Raw genomic sequence first — 6,908 nt, forward strand, 5'->3', positions numbered from 1 at the left:
GAACGATGACTGGAAACTTATAGCATTGGCGCTGGTAAAAGCCAGGATGGAGGTTCTCTCATTCACTTTGAGTCTCAAGATATGGAGGTAGTCGGCACCTAGCATGACGATGCCCTGGTGATCCGAGCCACTATCGCCAATTATAATGTGGCTCAGGTATTCATTGACATAGGAAACTCCATCAATGTATTGTACAAAGACACTTTTGATAAGATGCAAATTGACTTGTAGGAGTTGCACCCTTTGTCAATTGCTCTGTTCAGATTTTTCGGACATGAGGTGCAACTGTTAGGACAAATTAGTCTGCCTTTGTCACTAGGAGAGGAGCCTCTTAGATGAACTCGACATGTCATCTTTGCAATGGTTGATTCTCCTTCTTCTTATAATGTCATATTGGGAAAACTGGCCCTCAGTTCTTTCTGCGTTGTAGTCTCCACTTTCAATCAAAAGATAAAATCTCAATCGTAGATCAGGTTGGGACGGTTAGTAGAGATCAAGGCCTTGCTCGCTGATGTTATGTGGACGTGGTCCAGACTGTTCTCAAAAAAGCGTGAACCATTCAGAGAATGGAGGTGTAGTCTCTGCAAGAGGCACCCGCCTCTCCATCGTCACATAAAAAAGAAGAAGTTCAAATTGTGTCAGGTCAACCCGATCGGGTCACTCAGATACCATCCGACCTACCCCTGAAACTCAAGGAGCGGTTAGTTGCCTGCCTCATCCAGAACCATGATATCTTTGGCTGGTCCCTCGAGAAGTCACCGAAATAGCCTTGAGTGTCATGGAGCATCACCTCAATGTCCGCCCAGGGTCCCAACTAGTGCGACAGAAGAAGAGAAGCTTAGCTCCGACTCAGGATAAAGTAATCCAATGGAAGTTGAACACATCCGAGAAGTGTAGTTCCCTTCATGGTTGGCAAACATCATTCTAGTTCCTAAGCTCGGGAATAAATGGCAGGTTTGTATTGATTTCTGGGACCTCATCAAAGTCTGTCCCAAGGACTACTATCCTCTCCCTCATATAGATCAGCTAGTAGATTCTACAGTCGATTGTGAACTTATATATATACTGGATGCCTACCAAGGTTGCCATTAGATACCCTTGGTTGTGGAAGATCAGGAATAGATTAGCTTCATCACCTCTGATGGAATTTTCTGTTATACCGTTATACTGTTCAGACTCAAGAATGTAGGCGCTACTTATCAACGGCTCATAGATCATATTTTCAAATATCAAATCGGATGCAACATCAAAGTCAATATGGATGGCATTCTACTTAAATTGGCTCGAGCTAAGACCTTGATCATCGACGTCAATGAAACATGCTCCACTTTGAGATAACATGGTCTCAAATTGAACCTAGGCAAATGCGTGTTCGGTGTCAAAAGCGATCATTTCCTTGGGTACATTGTCACGAAGCACAACATAGAGGCCAATCCAAAAAAATATAGGTTTTGCAAAATATGACATCTCCGCAAAGCATCAAAGAAGTACAAAGCCTAGTTAGACGAATCACTGATCCATCATGATGCATCTCTCAGTTAGTCGAAAAGAGTTTCCCTTTCTTCAAGATACTATGTAAAGTAGCTCATTTTTCTTGGGATGAGAAGTGCAAGAAGGCTTTTGTCGATCTTAAGGCTTACTTGGCAAACCTACCTGTCTTGTCTAAACCTGTCGCCCAGGAACCCCTGTGGTTGTACCTGTCTGTGTCCAAAAGAGCCTTCGGTTCAGTGTTAGTTTGACAAGATGGCAACACCCAACAACCTATATACTTCTTGAGACACCTGCTGAAGGATGTTGAGATGCGCTACACTACTTTGGACTTACCGTGCAACCCCTCGCAAGAGCACCGGAATAAGTCCTTTCCACCTGATCTACGGAGGAGAGGTGGTAATCCCAGTTGAAATTAGTCTCGAGTCAAATTGGATCCAGGCCTACGAAGGAGGAGAAGATAACTCCGACAAGAGACTCTTGGAGCTAGATCTCATCAGTGAGACCTGCGACATAGCGAACTTGCGCCTCAAGACATATCGGCAGCGCATGAGTTAGGCATACAACTCCCTGCTCCTTCCAAGTGGGAGAGATCATGTGGAAAAAACTCTAGCCTATGGGAGATGTCGACAAACTGGAATCCTGCTAAGGAAGGGCCTTATCGAATCATGCGGCGACTCACTTATGAGTCATACTATTTGGCTGACCACTAAGAAAAGAGCTCAAGCGACCCTGGAATGCTATTCATCTGAGACCTTATCGTATTTAGCTTCAATTCTACTATTTTAACTTTCTCTCCTATTTTTTTCATCACTCACTCAGTAAATGTTCTTTTACGAGGAAGGAAGATGATTACCTTTTATTCAGTCAGCTCTCTCACTCACTGATAGCTCGGCATTCTAAATCAGAGTCTTGAGCCAACACACCTGAGCGGTTCAACATCTTAGAACTTAGTTGCCTGACAACCCTAGATTTGCTATGGAAATGTCACGAGTAGGGTTGCAAATTGATTTTTAAATTTATCGAAAACCCACGATAAATACAAGCAAGCAAGTATAGGGGCCTCGAGTCGTATTTTTCCAAGGGCTAGTAGAAAATCGTTTAATTGAGCTTACGTGTGTCGTATTTTTGGGGTTTTCTAATGTAAATGGGGTTTTGGTGGTTTTGCAATGAAATGTAAATGAAAATCAGTAAATAAGTGAAAATGCAAAAAAAAAATAAAACCCTAAACCAAGCTAACTCTAATGCAAGCTAAATGAAGCCTAAAATGCGAGAAACATTAGCAATGCAAGAAAAGGCAACAAACCAATTGCAAGTTATTTAAACCAACTACTTAAATCCTAGAATGCAATGGACACACTTAAACTAACCTATCCTAAATCTAATGGCACGGAACAGTGATGGCACAGTAACAAGGAGAAGGATAAAAAGAAGTTCTAGCTAAACTAAACAAAATCTAAGCAAGCTCTAAGGTAATACCTAAATTGCAATGAATGGCATAAACTAAACTATCTTAAATAAACAAATTGATAAATGGCATGGCACGGGAAAGGTTTTGGCACAGAATCAATTCGGCACGAAACAGTATTGAGCTTATCAGAAACTGAAATCAGCCGATACAATGAAGTTGAAGCTAATGGCATGAGATTACATCCCAAGAAACACTTAAACTAGCATTAAGAATTAATCAAATTCAAGCAAATAACAACTGTTAACTAAAAAAATGCGATGAACACCAAATTTTCAGTAATCAGCTAAACAGAGATTTCAGAAACAAATTCAGAAACATCCTCTTCTCCCTTCTCCGATTGTTCCCCTCAGCTTGGTGTCAAACAAGCTATTTGAATTCGATTGTAGTCTTCCTCGCGGTCTTCGGGTGGTTTGCTAGCTTCCCAACGCCTAAAACCCTGGAAAAACCCTCTCCGGAGCTGACAGAACGCTGCACAATCGCGTTGAAGCTGGCAAAAACTGAATTCCTTGCTTCCACCGTGCTCAGATTTACTTGCTGGTAGTTCTGGAATGATTCGCACTCCTAGGAGAACCCCTCCAAGGACTGCGGCGCCGAAATTTGCTGTGGATGGTCGAAAAACGAAGAAACAAGGACGCGGGCCGTCGGTGAAACCCTCGCCGACGAGCCTCCTCAGTTGCCGGAATATTCCCAATCGGCCGGTTTCGGACTCCTCGTCGATCAAGGATTGCAATGGAATAGGTTTGGGAGGAAGGGGAAGGCCGTGTTCGCACGTCGCGTGGCAGGGGAAGCTGTCGCGAGAAGACGATGAACAGTGCGGCCAGCCACTGTTCATCGATTAATCGACCGGTTATATACTTGATTAATCATTCAATCTCAGCCGTTGATCTTGGAATCCAGCGGTCAGCATTTGATCTAGGCTTTAGGGCAGCTTAGGGTTTGTGGAAAATTAGGGATTTTGATCGGGCTCGATCTAGATCATGTCCTCCGTGTTGGCTTGATCAATTTGGCAAATTTGACTCGATTTGACCGCCGTTAAGCTCGAGTTGGATTCGATTTGAGCCCTAAAATCAATTAAAACCACATTAATGCCAAAAATTGCTATTAAATCATAAAAATTATATCAAGCCTCAATTTATGCAATATAGGACAATTATGATCAAATCGATTCATTTTATAATTTATTTTCATGTAAAAGCCCAAAAATAAATCGATTAAAAATACATGAAACCCTAACTCATCAAATTCCCCCACACTTACCCTTGAGCGTCCCGCTCAAGTCAACAAAATAAACTAGGATTGTACCCCCCTAGATCATCCTCAATCATGATTAGAAATAATTAAAAGAAAATTATCTAAGCTTGTAAAGTCTTAAAAACTTAAGCCCATGGACTAACTCTTGTATTTGGTTAACCGCATAGTAAGTTTCACCCTTCATGACTAATTGAGAAAAATGCATCACACTGAATCTCACGAGGTTGTTTTCAATAGATAAATCAGTGGCTCTCGTCCTAATTCTAATTCATGATCAAAAAAAGAAATGGAGCTCACTCAAGCAACTTAGGTTTCATGCATTTCCATAGGCTTGCTTGTTTTCTACTCTCCACTACCGTTCATGATTTGGAATCCACATATACTAGGCTTATTGAAAACGTAAAGGAATCAACAACTCAAATAGATGAAATAGGAATTTAGAAATGAAATTTCAAGAGAAAAGAGATTCAAGAAAAGAAAGTGCATGAAAGTGTAAGGCATGGGTATAAGTAAATGCTATCAATGAACCTTTGCCCTTTTCTGATTTCTTTTTCTTGTATACTATTTGTTTCAGTGTGAATTTCAGATTCATGAACTAAGGATGAGACAAACTCATGAGGTTCTTCATGTTGATACAAACTCCTCTTTTCTTCTTCTTCTTTTCTCTTCATCACCCAAATGTGCCATTTTGCATTTCTTTTTGAATCAAGCCCCGTTCTTTCACATTTAGGTTTCAAAAGACATAAGAAATAGTATCCAATCCTCAGGAGTCAAAATTCACTTCACATGAAACCGCAATTTCAATGTATCAATGGCACGCCTAAATCTGAAAATTATTGAAATTGCATTTGATACTTTGCTTGTTCTCTCTTGTTTCTTGCTGTTTTGCCTCCATTCTTTTTGCATCATGAAGCTTGATTGATAACGCTAATATCCATGCAAATTTTTGTGAAATCCAGATTCGAAACAGTAGCAGAAAAATTGGCTAAATGGCTAAAAAATAAAGCTGAAAACTGATTTTTTCTCAAAATGAAATTCTTGCTTTTCTCTCTTGTTTCTTTCTTGCTTTTTGCTTCCATTCTTTTTGCATCATGAAGCTTGATTGATAAAGCTAATAGCCATGCGAAGTTCTGTGAAATTCCAGATTCGGATCAGTCCCATAAAAATTTGTCAAAGTGGGCTGAAAAATGCAAAACTGAAATCTGTTTTCTGATTTTTTTTTCTTGTTTTGATTCTGATTTTTCTTATTGCTGCCTTCAACTGCTTTGAGCAACTTGACATCTGCATTTTTTGTTTAGAAATCAACTGAATTGGAGTAGGTTTTCCCGTAGTTCTTCAACCGATCAGATTCTTGATACCTTCTTTGATACATACAACTTCCTTTTCTTATTGAATTTTTTTCTGTTTTCTCTGAATTTTTTTCTATTTCTCTGATGTATTTCGAATCTGAATTGGAACCTTAGTTTGCTGGAATATGCCTCTAAGTTCTCAATCCAATTGAGGTAACTTAGTTAAGTCTAATCTAAAGTTCGATAGTGGGACATCACAATTGTCCACTCATACCAAGATAAAATGTGTCACTTGGCTTTGGTAAACCCAACAACAAATGATTGAGGTAGTAGTGAGTACCAAACTTTGATAGGCATATCGAGTTGACTTAATTAAGATAAAATTATTATCTAAACATGTATCACATACACACATGACATATATTAACATATAAGCATAAACGTGACATGGTTATGGCCCATATACTATGATCCTCTCAAGCCAATGAGAAGATCGAATGATTAACCTAGGGATAGCATCTTCTCTAAGTGCTTCCTTTATCATCATGTGTCGTCGGCATCCTTCTTATAACTTCATCCTCCAATGGGCTTTCCACTCCTCATTTTGTACATTACAAAATAAGAAAACTCGAGTTACATTTGAGTCTAAATCTATTTTACAAATAAAAAAATAAACATAAAGGTACGACACGAAGGTCATATTATGAATTACATTACAATTTGCACATACATACAACTATAATCATATTGGGGGTTAAGGTCCATAACCATGCACTATGGTATCCATCACATACAAAAGTACATAAAACTTTATATGATCTTTTGCAAGTGGCTCTGATACCACTGTAGGGAATCCTTTGCAACAAATAATAAAATTTACAGTGGAAATAGGATCCCAACGAGCGATCCATCCAAAAGAAAACTCGTACAAAGTTTGATTTATCTATCTAATAGATTTATACTTTTAAAGCGTGCCCTTCGCTTATCCCACTCGTCCTCAGATTCACCGGATCTATTACACGGTCAAGCATATGTGCCTCTATGTGTATCCACACAAACATCACTATAAGAAAAATAGTGATTAGCGAAGGTTTAATTTAAAAAAAATTTGTCTCAAAATTTTTTACGATGAAAATCTTCATTGTATTAAAGTCGTCGTAAATTTTTGCGACGAAAATTATATCATTCGTCGTAAATTTTAGCGACGGAAATAGATTTTCGTTGTCAAATTTGTCGCTGATTGGTGACAAATTTGATTCGTCGCCAAATGTCGATGAAAATTATTTTTTATCGCCAATCGACGACGAAAATGTGTTTCATCGCCGCTGGGCAACGGACTAAAATTCGTTGCCAATCGGCGACGAAGTTGTTTTCATCGCCGATTGGTGATGAAAATCAAATTCATCGTC

Source organism: Curcuma longa, chromosome 1 (genome assembly GCF_044706935.1).
Source record: "Curcuma longa cultivar G26 ecotype Majalengka, Jawa Barat chromosome 1, ITB_CL_G26_1.1, whole genome shotgun sequence".
In the NCBI taxonomy this organism is placed as follows: Eukaryota; Viridiplantae; Streptophyta; class Magnoliopsida; order Zingiberales; family Zingiberaceae; genus Curcuma; species Curcuma longa.